The sequence below is a fragment of the Monodelphis domestica genome, chromosome 5, assembly GCF_027887165.1.
Source record: "Monodelphis domestica isolate mMonDom1 chromosome 5, mMonDom1.pri, whole genome shotgun sequence".
NCBI classification, from domain to species: Eukaryota; Metazoa; Chordata; class Mammalia; order Didelphimorphia; family Didelphidae; genus Monodelphis; species Monodelphis domestica.
In genome coordinates, this window is record NC_077231.1 from 265,592,027 (window position 1) to 265,612,308 (window position 20,282).

Consider the following 20,282-nt stretch of genomic DNA (forward strand, 5'->3'; position numbering starts at 1 on the left):
ACACAGTATTGACTTCAAGTCGAAAGTTAAGGGTTAAAAAAAAAGAAAACAAAGCAGTTAATCATTTCTTCACTTGCTTTACTGATAATTTCATATTTTGAATGGAAAAGGTATCATTAAGTAAGATTTTTTTTCTATGTTTTATTTTCTCCAACAAAGAATCATTGATTAAAGGGAAAAATTTAATGGCCCCTTTGTGATAAGTGACCAGTCTCTTTTACACAGATTTGTACTTTGCTTTAAGGCCATGAGTACTTTATTTTACTTTTTTATGCCTTAGTTTCATTGTCTATGAAATGGGGTTGATAACATCAAAGAGTGGTTGTGAAAGCAAATTGAGATTATATATATAAATCATTATCCAAAGTTTAAAGTTGTAGCTAAATGTTAATTATTGATGATATTTTTATTGTTAATCTTGATCATCTTCTAAACTGTCATGAGGGGAAAATTCTTATATTATTCTCTTGTGAACCTTAGATTTTTGAAGAATTCATTTCAAAGGATATTGAGTATTAGTAGGAAAAATTCCACATTTTTAATAATTCTAAAGACACAAAGAAAAACCAATCCTGATGAAGTTAGGTAAAAGGAGATATGTGGATGTGCAGTAACTTCATTAAACAACTTTGTTCATTAATCAATCCAGAAATTCCTACTCTAAAACCAAGTGGAATTGCTCCTTGACTATGGGAGTGAGGTGGGAGGAGAGGAGGGAAAGAATATTATTCATGTAACCATGGGAAAATATTCTAAATTAATTAAATAAATGCACTTTAAAAAAATTCCTACCCTGTCCCAAGTAGGTACTGTGCCATGAGATAGGGATTCAAATATAATGGATGAAACCATCCTTAATGGCAAAGAGCTGCTATTCTGTCTTAAATTTTAAAAAGACATGCACAAATAATGAAAGGAAGGTCAGTGTAAAGATTAAAATTTAGGGGGAAACTGAAGCAGGTAGAAATTAGTTTCACTCTAGAAATATTATATTATTAGAGGGTTATTTAAGATAAGGAATTTAAGAATATACAAGTAAGAGAAGCATGTGCTAGGTGGGCCAAGAGGCCCATTCAATTTTCACTCACATCATGAGATGTGTATGCTAGGTGCTCCGAAGCCGAAGTAGGAAAGAGACCCAGTAGCCTTTACAGCCAGGTTAAATACCCCATCTTGCTCTCAGCACAGGTGAGGTTACAAGGAATTTTGGGAAATGAGCAAGGACTCCTGGGAAATGGAGTCCCGAGTTCAAATCTCCATTTTTACAGTCAGGTAATGCCTGGTTTGTGTTATGGTCTCATGATCATAATCAAAATATCGCCTACTATAGTACAAAAATAAACCAATTGTGAATCTTAAAAACTGCTCAGACTGTATTTTAGAAGATTTGATTAAGCTATTCCCCATTTTTAACAATTGGGGTACTTGATCAGGAATGTATTGAGAACTTTTAAAATTACTCCACCCTGCTCAGACAGTGCCTTAGGGGAAGATAAAGTTGCAAATTCCTGATTGAACAATGAAAAGTCCCTAACATACCTTATAGTGAAGCCAAACCCTTAAGCTAGGTGGTCTATTTTTAGATCTAATACAAAAGGTGGTAAGTACCTATAAAGGTTAAATTAATCACTAAAAGGTCAAGCAACTTACAAAAGGCAAGCTTAACAAAAGAGGTGTGAAGTTTTAGTCTAACCAGAGAAGGTAAGAACCAAAGAAGATAAGAACTAAGAATGGACAGTACTGGGGGAAAGTATCTACTATGATTGGTATATGTGAAAATTTAGGGAAGGTGACATAAGAGAAAAAACTCTTTAAAAGGAGAATTCAGTTCAGTTTGGAGTTAGTTCAGTTTGGAAGTTGAATTGGAGTTCAGGAGTTCAGTGAAGGACTGGAGCTTGCTTGAGACGATCTTGTGGTGAGTGATAAAGACTGACTCGCTCTCCTTAAGGCTCAGGCCTAGGCCCTTTATACTATTTTCTCTTTCTCTCTCTCTCCTTCCCTTAATTCCTTCATTTGTATTAATTAAAATCTCCATAAAATCCAGCTGACTTGGGTATTCTCATATTTGGGAATTTTCCCATGGCAACCACTTAATTTTAGATTTTAAATCAAGATACTAAAAATTATCTTTACAGTTCGGCCAAAAACCTTTACAGTTTTGGCAGTTCACAGTCTTGGCAAACCACATTTTCATGGTTACACAACTACCAAAAAATTGCATTAGGAGTGCCAAAATTTTCTATAAGACTGCCTGTCCTTTGATCCAGCCATAGCACTGCTGGATTTGTAACCCCAAAGAGATAACAAGTAAAAAGACTTGTACAAGAATATTCACAGCTGCACTCTTTGTGGTGGCAAAATTTGGAAAATGAGGGGATGCCCTTCAATTGGGGTATTATTTAACAAATTGTGGTATTTGTTAGTGATGGAATACTATTGTGCTCAAAGGAATAATGAAGTGGAGGAATTTCATAGGAACTGGAACGACCTCCAGAGGTCGTTCATCAGACCTGATGCAGAGTGAAAGGAGCAGAACCAGGAGAATACTGTATACAAGAGACAGATACACTGTGGTACAATCGATTGTAATGGACTTCTCCATTAGTGGCAATGCAGTGATCCTGAAAAACCGGGAGGGACCTATGAGAAAGAACACTATCCATATTCAGAGGAAAAATTGTGGGGGTAGAAACACAGAAGAAAAACAACTGCTTGATCACATGGGTCAAGGGGGATATGATTGGGGATGTAGACTCTAAATGATCACCCTAGTACACACATCAACAACATGGAAATAGGTTTTGATCAAGGACACATGTAAATACCCAGTGGAATTGCAAGTCAGCTATGGGAAGGGGGAGGGGAGGGAAAGAACATGATTCTTATAACCAAGGAAAAATGCTCTAAATTTACTAATTAAATAAAATTTTCAAAAAAAAAAAGTGCCAAAATTTACATTAAACTGAAACTAATGGGATAAGTTAAGGCCTACAAGAACAACAACAAAAGGTTAACAATAGAGAAAGCAAACCACTTTGACTTTGACTCTAAAAGCTCTGCCAAAGAGAACTGCTTTTTAATTGGAAAGGAATAAATAAACTTGGAGAATAGGGAGTTGACATGCAATATAAAAGAGCAAGAAAACATTTAGCTACCCTTAATGGGTTAAAGTCATCAGTTCTATACAAATAAACTACAGATGAAACTTGAGTTATTCTCAGTGATTTCTGAAAGACTGTGTAGATATAATGTAGAAAAGAAAAAGGGGGGTGTTATTAGTTTTCAAAAAATAAGGACACACTTACCTACATCATATCACATGCTATGTTGGAATAAGAGAGGGATGAGAAGGACGGAGGGAACATGGATTGCAAACTGTCAAGAATGATTTTTTGAAAATTGTATTAACATGTAATCTGGAAAAATAAAAAAAATTTAAAAAACAGTCTAAAAATTCTGTGCCCTTGAAATTGACTTTAATTCCTTGTACAGTTTTAGTCTGTATTATTAAAAGCACATTTGACAAGCAACTAAAAATGAAGTAAAGATCCTAAGAATCAGTGTTATTTCCTCAAGAAAAGGTCAAGAGAGATGAATTCTAGTTGCTTTTTAGACAGTCATTAAACTGGTAAATCAGGGGTTGCTCTCAGGACACTGGAGTAATGTGTTTAGTTCTGTGCACTGCATTTTAAGAAATTCATTGATAGGGAGCAGCTGGGTAGCTAAGTGGATTGACTCTATAAGTTATGTACAGCAAGTTTTACTGTTTATAAAGAATGCTTCCTCAGATAAGGAAGAGAGCAACCTCCAGAAATATTTGACTATGGTAATTTTGATGTCCTGGAAGAACATTATATTTAGAATTCTGGTAAGTTCCCAACTTTTAGAAATTTACATCTAAAGAATTAATTAGTATTTATTTCAAGCTGCTTAGGTTGCAGAAGTCCCCACTCCATTATTAAATATAAAAAGAGAGAGATACTGAGAACTATGGATAAGAAAAACATTTCTTAGTGTTCTGACCAGAAAATAAATTTTCCAGAGCTAAAATGTTTTGTGTCTGTCAACAGCAATAAAGTTTCTGGTACCAGTAATATGGACTAAGGGCTGTTGGCAGCCTTCAACCTTCACCCCATTTACATGCATGACGCTCATAGACAGTTATCCTTTGGGCTGGAAATTTTCTGGGCATGCTTTCAGACTTCAGGTAAATTCTTCTGGAATATGTGAATAAGAGCAACACATGGATGGAAATAATTTTTTCCCATTTTAACCACATACTCAGGTTTATTATTGTATTTGGATAACTTGAAGGGCAAACTTGAAGTTTCCATTTGTATAATTTCTAGTAAGAAAACAACTAATGTCAAATCGAGGTAAGGAAATCTACATATTTTAGCTGAAAAATAAGCAATTCAATGATGATGATTGAATAATCACAGCCAACAATTTCAAGACATAGATTTTCTGATTTATATGGAGCTGTGAGATTCCCTTTTATATTTTTTAGATATGGATACAGTTTTTTTTTTAATAATTCTTTTCTGACTATGATGCACATTCTCTCCCTCCCTCATGTGACTCTTCACAAGATGGCATACACTATGATATGGACTATATATGTGCTATCATGCAAAATGTATTTCCTTATTCATCATATTATGAAAGAACATATATATTGCTTATTTGAAAAATAATTCAGGAGGTTCAGGTGAAGATGGCGGCATAGAGGCAGCGAAAGATCAGACCACTTAAAACCCTTTCTTACCAATTACAAACTAAATGCTCCTAGGGGACAGAAAATCAAACCTAACAACAAGACAGAGCCAAGGAACCCTCCTGCTGGACTCAATTTAAAAGGTACATTCCTCCAAAACCAGAATTCAAGAACACTCAGGTTTAAGGGGAAGGGAGAAGGAAGGTCCCAGGACTCTGCCTCCAGAGGCAGCTGGAACCTCTAGGCAGGCAAAGGCTCTGGTCTGGAGGGAGTACCTTGTGGGCAAAGCTGTTCCAGGCTCAGAGCTTCGAACACAAGCAGTGGGAAGGAGTTAGAGAAGGAGCACATAGTGAGAAGCCTAGTTGCAGCAGAGGAGACCCACCATATTGCTCTCCCCTTCCAGGATATTTTGGCCTTAGGGCACATCCAGTCCAACCCAGGGGAACTTAATCCCAACAACAGTATTCAGAGGGCAGGGAAGCTCAAGCTCCAACACCCCTCACCCACAGACTGCTGGACCTTAATCCAATCAAAGCCTCTAGAGGGCAAGGAAACAAAAGCTCCAATACCCCTCCCCCACAGACTTCACTGAGAGACTTGCTGACAAACTCCAAGAAAGAAGACTGACAGAAAAGCCCAAAACCAAAAAAAGAGAAAAATGAGAGGAGCAAGAGCACAGACAACTGCATGTAGTAAAGAAGGAGCAAATATGAGCAAACAGCAGAAAAAGAAAAAGAAATTACAATCAACATCTTTTATACAGCAATTAACAAAGAGTAAACAGAACAGAGGAGGAGGGAACACCAAGCAATAAAAAAGAAAACCCAGCAAATTGGACACAGGCTTTGGAAGAACTCAAAGTACAATTCAAAACACAATTAAGAAAATCTGAAGACAATTGGGGAAAAGAACTTAAAAACTAAGATAAGTCATCTGTAAATAGAGGAACTAAAATGAGAAAATAGTGTCTTGAAAGGCAAAATCAACCAGCTTGAAAATGAGGCAAAGGAGATGAAAGATGACTCAAAGAAGATGAAAAGTGAGGTAAAGAGAATGAAAGATGACCTCCAAAGAAAATCAGACCAGAATGAGAAGGATGACCAAAAAGCCAGGGATGAAATGCAGTCTTTAAGAACCAGAATACAACAACTAGAATCAAGTGACCTCACAAGGCAGCAGGACACTATAAAATAAAATCTAAAGAATGAAAAATTTGGGGAAAATATAAAGCATCTCATTCACAAAACAGAAGATTTAGAAAATCATTCCAGGAGAGACAACTTAAGAATCATTGGTCTACCAGAAGACCATGACAAAAAGAAAAGCCTGGATATCACACTACAGGAAATTATCCAAGAAAACTGCCCTGATATTCTAGAACAAGAGGGGAAAATGGAGATTGAAGAATCCATAGATCACCTCCTGTACTTAATCCCCAACAACACCCAAGAATGTTATAACCAAATTCAAGAACTATCAGACAAAGGAAACAATATTACAAGCTGCTAGGAAGAAGTCATTCAGATACCATGGAACCACAGTGAGGATAACACAGGATCTGGCTGCATCTACACTGAAGAACTGAAAGGCATGGAATATGATAGTCTTGAAAGCAAGGGAATTAGGTCTACAACCAAGAATCAACTACCCAGAAAAACTGACTATATCCTTATAGGGGAAAGTATGGTCATTTAACAAAATAGAAGAATTCCAAGGATTTGTAAAGAAAAGACCAGACATGAAAGGAAAATTTGATTCCCAAGCACAGAATTCAAGAGAATCATCAAAAGGTAATTAAAAATGAGAGGAAAAGGAAAAAGAAAACAAACCAAAAAAACCCAACTTTTTTTAAAAGACCCAATAAGTTAAAATGATATGTATCCCTATAAGAAAAGAGGTCATTGGTAACCCTTAAAAATTATTATTATCACCTGGGCAGCTAGAAGAAGTACACTTAGAACAGTGACAAATTGTATAGCATGAAATGCCAAGACATAAATATGTGTGTATATATATATATATATATATATATATATATATGAATAAGTATATATGTGTATATCTGTATATCTATACACATATATACAACTAGAGCTAAAAAAGAGGTTAATACTAAGTGAAATGGGAAAAGAAAATGAAGGGGGTAAATTTATATGTCACAAAGAAGCACATGGTGGGGGGCTGGGGGAGAACATTCAATACACTGGAAGGGTAAAGAGGTTGGAGATAGGAAATACTCAACTCGTACATGCATTGAAATTGACCAAAAGAGGGAAGGGTACATGGAGAGAAAAATCAAAAATTAATTGGAAATTAAACAATATGATTCTCCAGAATTGGTTAGTTAAAAGACCAAATCATAGAAACAATAATTTCACTGAAGAAAATGACAATGATGAGACATCCTATCAAAATCTATGAAAGGGAAACTAAAACAAGTTCCAGACTTTCTGCCATTGTGTTGGAACAAGCAACAGTTGGAATATTAGAGAGAGAAGAAATTTACAAGACAGACAATTGGTGGGGTAAGGGGCAACTGGAAGTGGCACTAGGTCTTGTGACTAGCACTTCTTCCTGGCATTGGAAGTGGGAGGAGTCTTTTCTTCTATATCTCTGTATAGAAGTGCCTCTATTTTCTTCAGCCCAAAGAGCAGGCCCAACCAGTTCTTAAGGTCAGAACTTTATTGTTGCTTGTTGTCTACTGCTAAGATTTTGAAATTAAGAAAACTAGGACAGATATAGAGTAGATAGGAATAATAGAAACCTTCCATCAGCCAGTGAGGCCTGGCCTCAGCTCCAAAGCTAATAAAGACTCAAACCTTATTGAGGGAAATAAATCCTTCCCTTTTCCCTGATAATCCAATCTGAACTGGTTATTAAAATTTATCTTATTTGAATATCGCAGTTAGATAAGTGGACTATCTTTTCTGGGGGCATAGAGGGAGTGGAACCTAAGTTTAGTCATTCAACTATGAATGGTCCTTATTGGACCCCTGCTGGGTGGCCAAAGTCTGGGGAAAGGCTTGTCCCTCAGGAGGGTCTGTGTTTACCTGTTCTGGGGCATCTTTGGCATCAATCCATAGAGAAGACATACCTGGAGCCTATCATAAGTGGCTCATTTCTCAGACACCCCATTTTGTCCAAAAATAGCCTCTCGGCAGGGGGTATCTCTCTCCTTTTGCCTCATGGGCAGCCATATTCCCTTTCTCCCTTCATCTCCTCCATTCCCTGCTACAAACCTTTCATATCCCCTTTCCTTCATATTCACCATCTTTCCCTATATTACAGATGCAGCCAAAGCAGCACTTGGGGGGAAATTTATATCCTTGAGTTCATATATTAACAAATTAGGGAGGGAAGAAGTCAGTGAATTGGGTACACCCTATACCAAGATAAACTCAAAATGGGTGAATGACAAATATAAAGAAGGAAAATACAAGTAAATTAGATGAACACAGAATAGTATATATGTCAGATCTTTGGGAAAGGAAAGATTTTAAAACCAAGCAAGAGCTAGAAAATATCACAAAATGTAAAATAAATATTTTTGATTACATCAAATTAAAATGTTTTATATAAACAAAACAAATGCAAGCAAAATTAGAAGGGAAGCAACACATTGGGAAATGATCTTCATAACAAAATCCTCTGACAAAGGTCTACTTACTCAAATTTATAAAGAGCTAAATCAATTGTACAAAAAAATCAAGCCATTCTCCAATTGATAAATGGGCAAGGGACATGAATAGGCAATTTTCAGTTAAAGTAATCTAAACTATTAATATGCACATGAAAAACTGTTCTAAATCTCTTATAATCAGAGAGATGCAAATCAAAACAATTTTGAGGTATCACCTTACACTTAGCAGATTGACTAATATGATAGCAAAGGAAAGTAATGAATGCTGGAGGGGATGTGGCAAAGTGGGGACATTAATTCATTGCTGATGGAGTTGTGAATTGATCCAACCATTCTGGAGGGTAATTTGGACCTATGCCCAAAGGGCGATAAATGACTGTCTGCCCTTTGATCCAGGCATAGTGGTGCTGTGTTCGTACCCCAAAGAGGTAATAAGGAAAAAGACTTGTACAAGAATATTCATCGCTTCACTCTTTGTGGTGGAAAAAACTGGAAAATGAGGGGATGTCTTTCCATTGGGGAATGGCTGAACAAATTGTGGTATATGTTGGTGATGGAATACTATTGTGCTCAAAGGAATAATAAAATGGAGGAATTCCATGGAGACTGGAACAACCTCCAGGAAGTGATGCAGAGCGAGAGGAGCAGAACCAGGAGAACATTGTACACAGAGACTGATACACTGTGCTACAATTGAATGTAATGGGCTTCTCCATTAGTGACAATGCAGTGATCCTGAACACCTGGAGGGATCTATGAGAAAGAACACTATCCACATTCAGAGGAAAAACTGTGGGAGTAGAAACACAGAACATGCAGAAACAACTGCATGATTACATGGGTTGAGGGGAATTTGTTTGGGGATGTAGAGTCTAAATGATCATACTAGAGCAAACATCAAGAACATGGAAATGGATTCTGGTCAAGGACAAATATAATACCCAGTAGAATTGCGAATAAGCTATGGGAAGGGTTGGGGGAGGGAAGGGAGGGAAAGAATATGATTCTTGTAACAGGAATAATGTTCTAAATCAACTAAAATAAATTAATAAAAACAAAACAATACAAACAAACAAAAAAAACCCAAACCAGGGGACAGTTGGGTTGCTCAATGGATTGAGAGCCAAGCCTAGAGAAGGGTGGTAATAGGTTCAAATCTGGCCTCAGACACTTCCCAGCTGTGTTGACCCTGGGCAAGTCACTTGACCCCCATTGCCTAGCCCTTAGCACTCTTCTGTCTTGGAACCAATACATGGCATTGATTCCAAGATGGAAGGTAAGCATTAAAAACAAACAAACAAACAAAACCAAACTATATGCCATTCAGTTGTAATAGTGGCATTGAATTTAAAGAAAAATAAAAATCTGAATATCATTTTAGTTGCACTTGCCTTTTTTCATCAAACTGTGTATTACATTTTCTGTCCCTTCTCTATCTGCACATAATGCTTTACATTTAAAAATATCACTCAAACGCAGAAGTTAGGAAACATTGTATATCTTATTTTCTATGTATATCTTTCAAAAAAAAAGGACTCTCCATTTTTCTGTATAAGTGTTATTTTGTCTACAAAGTGAAAAGATTATTAAGTTTAGAGCCAGGAGTTTCAAACCTCATCTCTAACTTTCCCAGCATGACAACTTTCTTCTGCTCTATTGTCTGTACTCACCTAATTAATGAGGTACTCGAGTATCTCCACTTATCAATTTCCCTTTATACCTTCTGCTTTGGAAATTGTAATCTAATTAAACCCTACTATTCCTGGAAAGGATTTGTCAACAGATTATTATAGACTGATGACACCGTCCTGGTGACTTCCTAGATTACACTACTCCTTTCCCAAAATTCTTTATCATGTATTTGTCTTGCTCATTAGACAATGAGATCCTTAAGGGTAGAAATTCTTTTTGTTTTTGTTTTAGTGTTATACTCAGTACTTAGTACAGTTCTTGGTTAATAGTAAGCAATACATTCTTATTTATTCACTCTCTTATCTCTAAAAAGAAGATTATAAAACACATAGCACCTGCTTAATATGGTTGTCCAGAGGTTTTAATGAGATAAAACATATAAAGTAATTGGTAGTCATTAAACCATAGTTTAAATTGCATTTGTACGTAGGAATCAAATCTTTTCCTTCCATACAAATCTTAGCACACTTTCATAACTCACACTTCATAGGACTTTCACAATGTTTTTCTTAAGACAACTTGGAAATGAAATTTTATTTCATTTGGTACTGAAAAATTTAAAGCATGAGTCTCAAGTGTCTAGCCTGGTGTTATACATCTAATTAGCAGGAATCTGGAGGAGTTAAGCCCAGGCTTTTCATTTATAAGCCCTGTACCTTATTGCACTGTACCACACATACCCTGGCACTACAATCATTCAATCAATAAACATTTCTTAAGTTTTTACTCCAGTGATGGTGAGCCTATGGAATGGGTGCCCATGATGGCATGCAGAGTACTCTCTGGCCACCCTCTCTACCCCCTGCTCACCAACGTTTATTACTAGAAAGGCAGAGGGACTTGGGCAGATCTGCTCCCCTCCCCTTTGCCACTGTGCATGATGACATTGTTTCCCATCCCCCACCCCTCTGCCTAGCAGCCAATGGGAGTGCACATGGTGGGGTAAGTGCACAGGAAGCAGAGCTGGAGGGGAGCAGAGTGCTCAGGCTACTCCCCTACCCCTCTCTACACACTGAGGACATTCCTCACTTTACCTACTCAGCCTCCAATAAAAGCACTTCTTCCCTCTTCTGTGTGGGATAAGGGAGAGGCAGTGTGTGGTTGGCACACCATTGTAGAACTTCCCATGGGCTCTGGTTGGAACATATGAGGTCAATCACGTGCTGGGGCTTGTCTGGGGAACCAAGAATATACCCAAGTTCGAACTATAAAAAACTACATCAACTAGATAGGACCCAGGAAACACACACACACACACACACACACACACACACACACACACACACATCCTAAAACCTAAAATGTAATACATCAACAGAATAGGAACTCTAGGATTCCAGAAAAAAGTCAACAATTAAGTATCATTGCCTGACATAACAAATAAGTAAAAATGAATAAGCAAAAGAGAAATAATCCAACTATTAATAGCTTCTATAGGAACAGAAAAGATCTTGGCTCAAACTCTGAGGAAATGAAGTAAAAATTCCTACTTTTAAAAAAGCAAAGAAATATGATAAATGACCACAAGCTCAGAAAAAGCTTTTGGAAAAGCTTTATTTTTTTTTATTTTAATTTTGAATATTTTTCTATGGTTACGTGATTTATGATCCTCTCCACCCCTGCTCTCTCCTCCTTCTTCTCAAAGCCAACAAATATTCCACTGGGTTATGCATATATCATTGTTCAAAACCTATTTTCTATGTCATTCATATTTACAGTAGAGGAATCTTTTACAATCGAAATTCTAATCACATCCCTATTGTACTACATGGTTGATCATATATATTTTTTCTGCATTTCTGCTCCCACAGTTCTTTCACTGGATATTGTAAAGACTAAAATTTAGGGAATATGGGGAGACTGAGGCAAGGTAGAAATTAGTTTCTCTCTACAAGGAGTATTATATTATTTAGAGGTTTATTGAAGATTAAGGATTAAAGAAAATACAGGATAAGAGACATGTGTCCAGGCCATAGAGAGGCCTAGACACAACCTCACCTACATTATGAAAAAAGCCAGGCCTGCCCCAAAACCGAAGTCCAAGAGTGAGAGACTTCAAAAGCCTTTGAATCAGCTTAAATGCCTTCTCGATCTCGGCCCAGGTGAGATTACAAGGCATTTTGGGGAAGTGGAGCAAAGGCTCATGGGGATTGTAGTCCTGTATTTGAGTCTATTTTTTACATCCCCCCGATGATCATTTGAAAAAATTTAATTTTTTTCCAAAGGATCATGAAAACATAATCAATTTAAAGATTACAGTAATTTGAGGATAAGGGAAACAAAAGAATAAAACCAATAATTGCTGAACGCATTGACAAAAAGCCAGTTAGGGGGCAGTCCCCTTTGGCATGAAAGTACAGATACAAATAAATGTTCAATAAACCACACCCAAAGTTCAATTTTGTACAACTTGTGGTCTGGAGGCTTCTTCATGGTGGCGTCTCCAACAGTTCAGTTCTGGATTCAGAGAGGTAGCATCTTCTTTACCTAAAATTTTTCTCAAAAGGAATTTAAACTTTGCAATTTAAATAATGATATTTTTTTTTACATTCCCCCCGTTAAGAGGGTGATTTAAAAACCGGGATCACTTAGGGATGCATAGCTGAGGTATATGAATCAATTGGCAAGAGATATTAAAAAGACATCAGAAAAATCAAAAAGAAAAGAAAAATTTCTGGATGAAAATATAGACTATCAAAGTCTTATGTGTAAAAATTCCAAGTAAAAGAAAACTAAATCTATAACAGGTCCTTCAATCAGGGCCCAATCAAAATGATCTAAGCAATGATGCATTTAACCAGTCAGTAGCCAGAACTACAGAAAGTTGCTAGACTATGAGAGGCAGAAAAGAAAGGGACCAGATTATAGAAGCCAAGTAGGAGCCAAGGTTTTGGGGATACTCGTCTGTGAGTATCTTCAGGGTGAGTGTGGATACAAGGAAAGCCTATGTCTTAACACATGTTAAACATAGTAACCTCGAGTCTTCACACTAGGTTCAAGACCTTTGTATTGGCCTAGAAGTGCATCAATCCATCCTGGATTGGCCTTTCTTTGGCTCTGTGCAATGGCTCTTGTGTGTATATCTTCTCCTGGAATCAGATAGAATCATTAAGCAAAGTCCCATAATTTATTTAAATAATTAGTGGCATCATTTTTCTAGTCACAAGCTTTTTGGGCATGCTCTGACAAATGTATCTTACACTTGTAGTACTGAAAAATCAAAAGGTTAAAGAAAATCTTAATGTTGGTGACATGTGCTTCAAATATAAAAAGGAGAGAAAAAACTGAAAAAGTATATTGCACATGCAAGAAAAATATAATAATAAAAGAGCTTTAAAAAATTCAAAAATATAGCTTATAATCATTGATACTCTGTGTCAATTAAGAAAATATAAAATACAAGGCTTTCTCACCAAAAAATGAGATCCATTTCCTCTTTGTATCTGGCCATGATCACTGTGTGTAGAAGGCAAATGAATTGAACAAGGTTAACAATTTTTTCATCTTTAAAAATACAGTAGTTCAAATATGTAGATACAAAATCCCCAAAATTCTCAATAGCCCAATTAATTACAATAGCAAACAAACACACTTTCATATTTCACATAAGTTGCTGTATGACATTTTTAAAACCTATGAATTGATGGACATTTGTCACAATTTTTACAAACATAGCAATCTTTCAACCTTGGCATAAACATATTTTTTTTAAACAAAGTAAAACTCATCTAGGGTTAAGAAATAATCAAGAAATCTATATATCATTCTGGTGCAAGTAAAGTAGTGAGCTGAAGAGTATAAATAAAGGGGTGCTTCTTTTGGAGGCTTTTTAAGGGTACAAATGCCCTGAAATTAACTGCCCAACTTCCATTCACATGTGGGAAGGTTGAGGTTTATAAAATGTATTTCACTTCAGCTAATGGGCCTTAGGGCAGGCAAAAATAACCAGATTGTTAAAAAAAAATTCCAAAAATCATATTTAAAAAACCCTTAAAATCAAATCATTTGAGGTATTTAGCACATTAAAATTCCAAAGGTTGTTAATACAATTATAACCAGTTCTGAAGTCCATCTATCCTCAGCAAAATAGAAAAAAGCTGTTTTTTCATATATGGGCTTATTCACAATAATATTTGTTCAACACAGTTATAGGGGAAAAACAACAGAATTTCAAAACTCAGTACATTCAAAATAAATTCAATCAACCTTCAGTTCAAGCAGAATAATATTGAATCCAGTAATATATGAACTTAAAATCACAAAGTTAAACCTTAAACAAAAAATGCAATAGAATACAGAGATTTTAATAAACCATTGGAGTCTGAAATGCCTTAGAATATAGCCTTTAGTCTCTTCAAAGTTCCTTGGGTTCTTATCCATTTAAATGTCTATTGTCCGAAGACAGAGTAGTAAGGGCTAGGCAATGGGTTTCAAGGGACCTGTCCAGGGCCCCATATCTGGGAAGTATCTGAGGCCAGATTTTAACCCAGGACCAAATGTCTTTATGTCTGGCTATCAGGTTGCTGAACCACCCATTTTCCTCCCCAAAGTTAAAGTTGAATCTTTGGGCTGAGTCTGCTCCCAGCTGGTCACAATGAGTCCTGAGCAATCTGCTCCAAGGATCTGGGTGATGAGCCAACTGGGGTTGTGCTCATGGGTCTGGGGCACAGAAATAGGCAGGCAGCGGGCGGTGAGAAGCCAGGAGCAGGAGCTGGAGCGGCTGAGGGGGTGGGCAAGGCCAGGACCAGGTACCAGGTGAGGACAATCAGGGCTGCAGGCTGCAGGCAGGAAGCAGCGGGGCCGAGCCAGGTGGGGTGGGCAGCAGGTCCAGAGCCTGTAGCAGCTTTGAGAGGGTAGAAAACCTTGGCCAGAGAGATATGGCTCAAAAAAAATTTTTTTTCTAGGTACTAGATATTAAAAGTTGAACTAAAGATCAGAAAAGAAACCAGAAGATTGAGTTTTTTTTTTTTCCCATTAGGTCGCCAAACTGTAAAGATTAAAATTTAGGGAATATGGGGAGACTGAGGCAAGATAGAAATTAGTTTCTCTCTGCAAGGAGTATTATATTTTTTAGAGGTTTATTGAAGATTAAGGATTAAAGAAAATACAGGATAAGAGACACGTGTCCAGGCCATAGAGAGGCCTAGACACAACCTCACCTACAGGCCTAGACACAACCTCACCTACATTATGAAAAAAGCCAGGCTTGCCCCAAAACTGAAGTCCAAGAGTGAGAGACTTCAAAAGCCTTTGAATCAGCTTAAATACCTTCTCAATCTCAGCTCAGGTGAGATTACAAGGCATTTTGGGGAAGTGGAGCAAAGGCTCATGGGGATTGTAGTCCTATATTCGAGTCTATTTTTTACAATATGGATAGCATACAGAACTTAATAGAGATGTTCAAAAAGACTCAAAGATGAAAATGCACAGGAACATCTCTATTAAGTTCTGTAACTCCTGGGTTAAGGAGAAAATACTACAAACAAGAAGAAAAATACAATTGAATGCTGTGGAACCACAGTTAGAATACACAAGACTTAGCAACCACAGCCTTAAGAGAATATAAGACATGGAACCAAGTATTTTGCAGAGGACAAGAAATGGGATTATGACCAAGAATAACATATGCAGAAAAACTGAGCATTATTATAAAATAAAACCACCACAGATATTTATTGAACTAAAGGAATTTCAACTATTTCTGAAGAAAAACTCAGATTTTAACAGAAAAATTTGATTTATATGAAACATATAAAGATAATGAGAGTCTAATCATAAGCAACCCAAAAGTTCAAATGCTTTGATTTTGATATGGGAAAATAACATTTATGGTCCCTGAGAATTGTATCATTGCCTGGGTGGGCATGGAGGGAAGACTTGAAATCTACAGAATGTAATGGAATTAGCTGAAATGGTAGTAAAAGAGAACAAGAGGAGTCAAGGGTAGAATGGTTCTCATGTGGAGGATGAATGAGTGTAGCACCTCCCAGGGAGAAGAGAAGGAGAGGCTGGAGGGCTAGGGGTACTAGGACCCAACTTTCATCAGACTGGGATAAACATACTTCAACATATGTAATTAGAAGGGTAATTTTTTAATATCCAAAGAAATAGGAGGGAAAGGGGTGGGATAAGAAAGGAACTGGAAAGAGAAAGGAAGAAAATGGGATAAGAAAAGGGAAGGAAAGGGACAAAATTAGAGGGAACTACATATCATGAGGTAGGGGATAAGGGAATCAAGAAGTAGAATAGCACAATTGGGAGATAAGGAGGGGATTTGGGGAAAGGTGGATAGAATAAAAAATAAGAGGTAAGGAGGAAGGGGTAAGGGAGTGGCCTATGGAAAGGTGGGACAGTTTGGAACTAGGACAGCAAGGGGAGAGGATAAGTGAGGATTTGGAGGAATGTATGTGAATGAGAGAGGTATTGGTCAAAGGAAATTGGACATCTGAGGAGGGATACAGAAGAAAGAAAAGAAGAGAGTAACAAATTGTGAGAAAGAATGAAACAGATGGAAATGCACAGGGAGTAATTATGACATTGCTAAAGTAGCTGTGATTTTTTAAAAAGAAAACAATATGGAATTATACATTTAGAGTTGCATCGCTGGTCATACTCATGGAACTAGACATTCTATTATTAGGATTAGACCCTAAGGGCATTTTTGAGAGGGTAAAAAGCTTTACATATTTAAAAATATTCATGGAAGCTTTGCTTATTATGACAAAATAACTGGAAATGGCACAAATGTAATGAACTGTAGAAATGACTGAATGAATTGTGATAATGCATTGTATTATGTTATTAGAAATGACCAATATTGGAAATATAAAGGAAGTAAGGAAACTAATGAAGAGGTGAAAAGAGAATAAGAATAATACATACTGTGATTACATTAAAATAATAGCCACAAAATTATGAGAAAAAAATATCAAAGTAAATCAAATAAAAAGGGAATTCCCTACATATATAATTTACTTATTTTAAACATTGTTAACATTCAGAATAAATGTGTTCAATCTTCTGCAGTTTAGTTCATTATATTCTCAAGTTCACTCTGGATCTTTGATACAGTATATGGTTTTCATAGGCTTCTTTATGGCACCTTCTCCAAAAATATCTGGTTTTTTGATTCGAGGTATTGGTGAGTTTCTTTTCCTGAAATTTCTTCAAAAGATTTCAAACTTTAGATTTTAGGATAATTATACAATCCCCCTGAGGAGGGTGTTTACTAATACCAGGATCAACCTAGGATAGATACCTGAGTTATGGGGTATATGAATCAAATTTCAAAACTAAAAACATAAAAATAAAACCCAAAAAGAAGAGAAAAATTCAGTTCTGGGGGAAATATATATCAAAATCTTATGTATATAAATTCACGAGTAAAAAGGAATAAACCCATAACAGATCCTTAAATCACTAGTAAGTCTCAAATAGAGTGATTTATGTCCTACAAGTCTGCAGGACAATTGCAGCAATATTGCACTTTACCCAATTGGCAGTCAGAACTACAGAAAATTGCCATACTATAAAAGAGTAAAGGGACTGAATTCTTAGGTAAAAGGGAAGTATGATTCCTTTTTGTGATTTTTGTCTTCATTCTTAGGGATAGGGGAGCCAAAAGGGCAGCCAAACTAAGGTACTTGTCAGAATATGGCAGAAGGGAGTTCAGCATCTGACATTGTCAAACAACCACTTCCTTGAACCTCAAACAAGTCCTCTGTCTTAGTGCAGATTCTCATCAATCCTACAGGGATTGGTGGTCTCCTTGATCTTGTGCTTCTTAACACTATATAGTGGCTCTTTTGTGATCCCTTCTTCTGAAATCAGACATGATTATTAATAAAAGTCCCATAATATTTAACAAACAATGGCCAGTTTCCACAGTTTCAAGCTTTTAGGTATGTATTGATATTAGGGCTAATGGATATTGTAAACTTATCTTTCAAAATAAAATAAATAAATAAATATAGATTCCATGTACTTCAAGTACAAAAAATAAGAAAAAAATTCAAATATCCTATTGCAAATCAAAAGAAAAAATAATAAAATTTCAGGAATTCAATGTGTCAGCCAAATCAGTGGCCAACTTATCTATGGACTTTTATAATGGTATTATCTTCAATCCAGGCATAAGAGGAGGGTATAAATAAAGACAATTGCATGTGAGAGGATACACTTAATCAATGTCTATAGAAGGTACTGTGGAAGTGAGAAATTAAGAATGGTTTGTAGCAGGAGCTTGGAATAGCTGAGACTGATGACCTGTCATTCAAACAAGAGCATCTTGATTTGGAATGTGACCAGGAGAAGCAGTTGGAGGGAAACCAACTGAAGTCTGGACCTTTTTGGTTTGGAAGACAGAAGAGGTCTGATGTCTCTTGACTTTTGGAGACTTGAAGCCTGAAGGTTGCCTTTGGCTTTGAAGACAGAAGAAAGAAGGACAAAATCCAGCTCTCTGATTTGCTCTGTTGTGATAGTGACTGAACTTCCAGACTTATCAGTCATTTTCTAGATTGAACTATATTTCACCAGCTTTCAATCTAAGACTCATCCTAGTATTAGGGAAACCCCAAAACCATCTTTTCTTTCCTATCCTTATCCTTCCCTGTCCTCCCCAATAAACCCCTTACTTAAGATAGAGAAGAGAAAGAGTATTTCACTTAAGACATTATAAACTTGCCCTGAGTAGATTTAAAAAACTAAGAGAAGAAGGAGGAGGGTGAAGGGAGGAAGGGAGGAAGAGGAAGGAAGGGAAAAAGAAGATTAACAGCCTGATCTGTAGTTATCAATTACCATTCACAATAGTCCCTTATATAGTACCTGTTTTACAATGAATGCAAGAGTCCTTTTCTCCAATTTTGATAGCTGTTCTAGTAGCTAATGGTACTTGAAGAGGACCTTGTATTTAAAATGGCATTATAGAGACTTCTTCACTATTGGGAGGGGAACAAACAGTTAACCTCAATAAGGAAATGAAGTCTGATAAAGCTTAAAATTCACCTCCAGACACTTTGAGTTTCCTTCCCCTCCCGAGTACCATCATTCATCTAGATTCTATTGGTCATGTTTATGAGGTCCCCCATACTGAGTGGGATTCCCAGCTTGAGTACTATTTGGACAGATCCCATTTTGGGTGTTTTTGTGTGAATTTTGATTTGCCTCATTTTAATTATTATTTCTATATGAGTTTCTATTATTGTTATTATTTCTATAGTTTACATTTCTATATACCTCCTTCCACTTCTTACATTTTATCATTATGTGACCCCTTTTTCTATAAAAGTAACATGTTAGTGGGTGATTTGTGGATTCCTGCAAAGGGGCTATGATTTCTCCTTGGTTTACTTTTTATTTTTCAAGTTTTCCATTAATGCTTTTATTTCCTTCCTTAATGTCTCCACTAAGTCAGTGTTATCTTCATCTTTCTTTTCATATGTCCATCAAAAATGTAAACTACCATTCCTCTTAATTCCTCAAGATCCATATTGGCCGACATGTCTCTATCGTTAGCTTAAGTGGGAGGTGGAACACTAGGGGGAGCAGTTAGGGAGAGCAGCAGTAAAGATAACTAAAACTGCTCCTTTAACCCCAAGAAGCTTTCAGAGCCTGCTAAGGGAAACATCCCAGCAGCCCATATCTTGTGTTTTCCACCCAAACCTTTTTGTCCTCCTTGGCCAGCTCAGCAAAGCAGTCTCAAACTTCAGTCTGTTTTCAGGGTTAGTTCGGGGGGAATGGGGAGGGGGGGAATGGGTTGATTTTAATGTTGGTTCTAAAGTAGAATTATCTGGGGCAAAATGTGGTTACTACTTTCCTGGTCTATATTCTGATCCTGATATCAGAAGGGCCCCTGATCCCTTGAAATTACAATTGGTATTTTCTCTCAGAAACCCTGTTCTTTTCGATCAAGAAATGATATTATTCCTTAGGGTTCCTGATCTCTTGGATCTAAAAGTTAAAATTATGTTCAAGACTTCTGTTTCTTTTTGACTGAAAGTGTTCCTCTCTGTCCTTGAATTATCATTCAAATATTGGTATGGGCCATGAAGTTGTTAAGTTCTCCCAACAAATTGGTTCTCATACATGACTAGCATAGGGGTCTCCTATAAGCTCTTTTGGACCACTGCCACATCTTTCTACAGCTGGTTTAAGAGATTCCACAGGTTCTGCTCCTCTGTTGCTATCACCTGGTATTTCATACACAAGGGTTTAGGATTAGCCTCTACCCCTAGA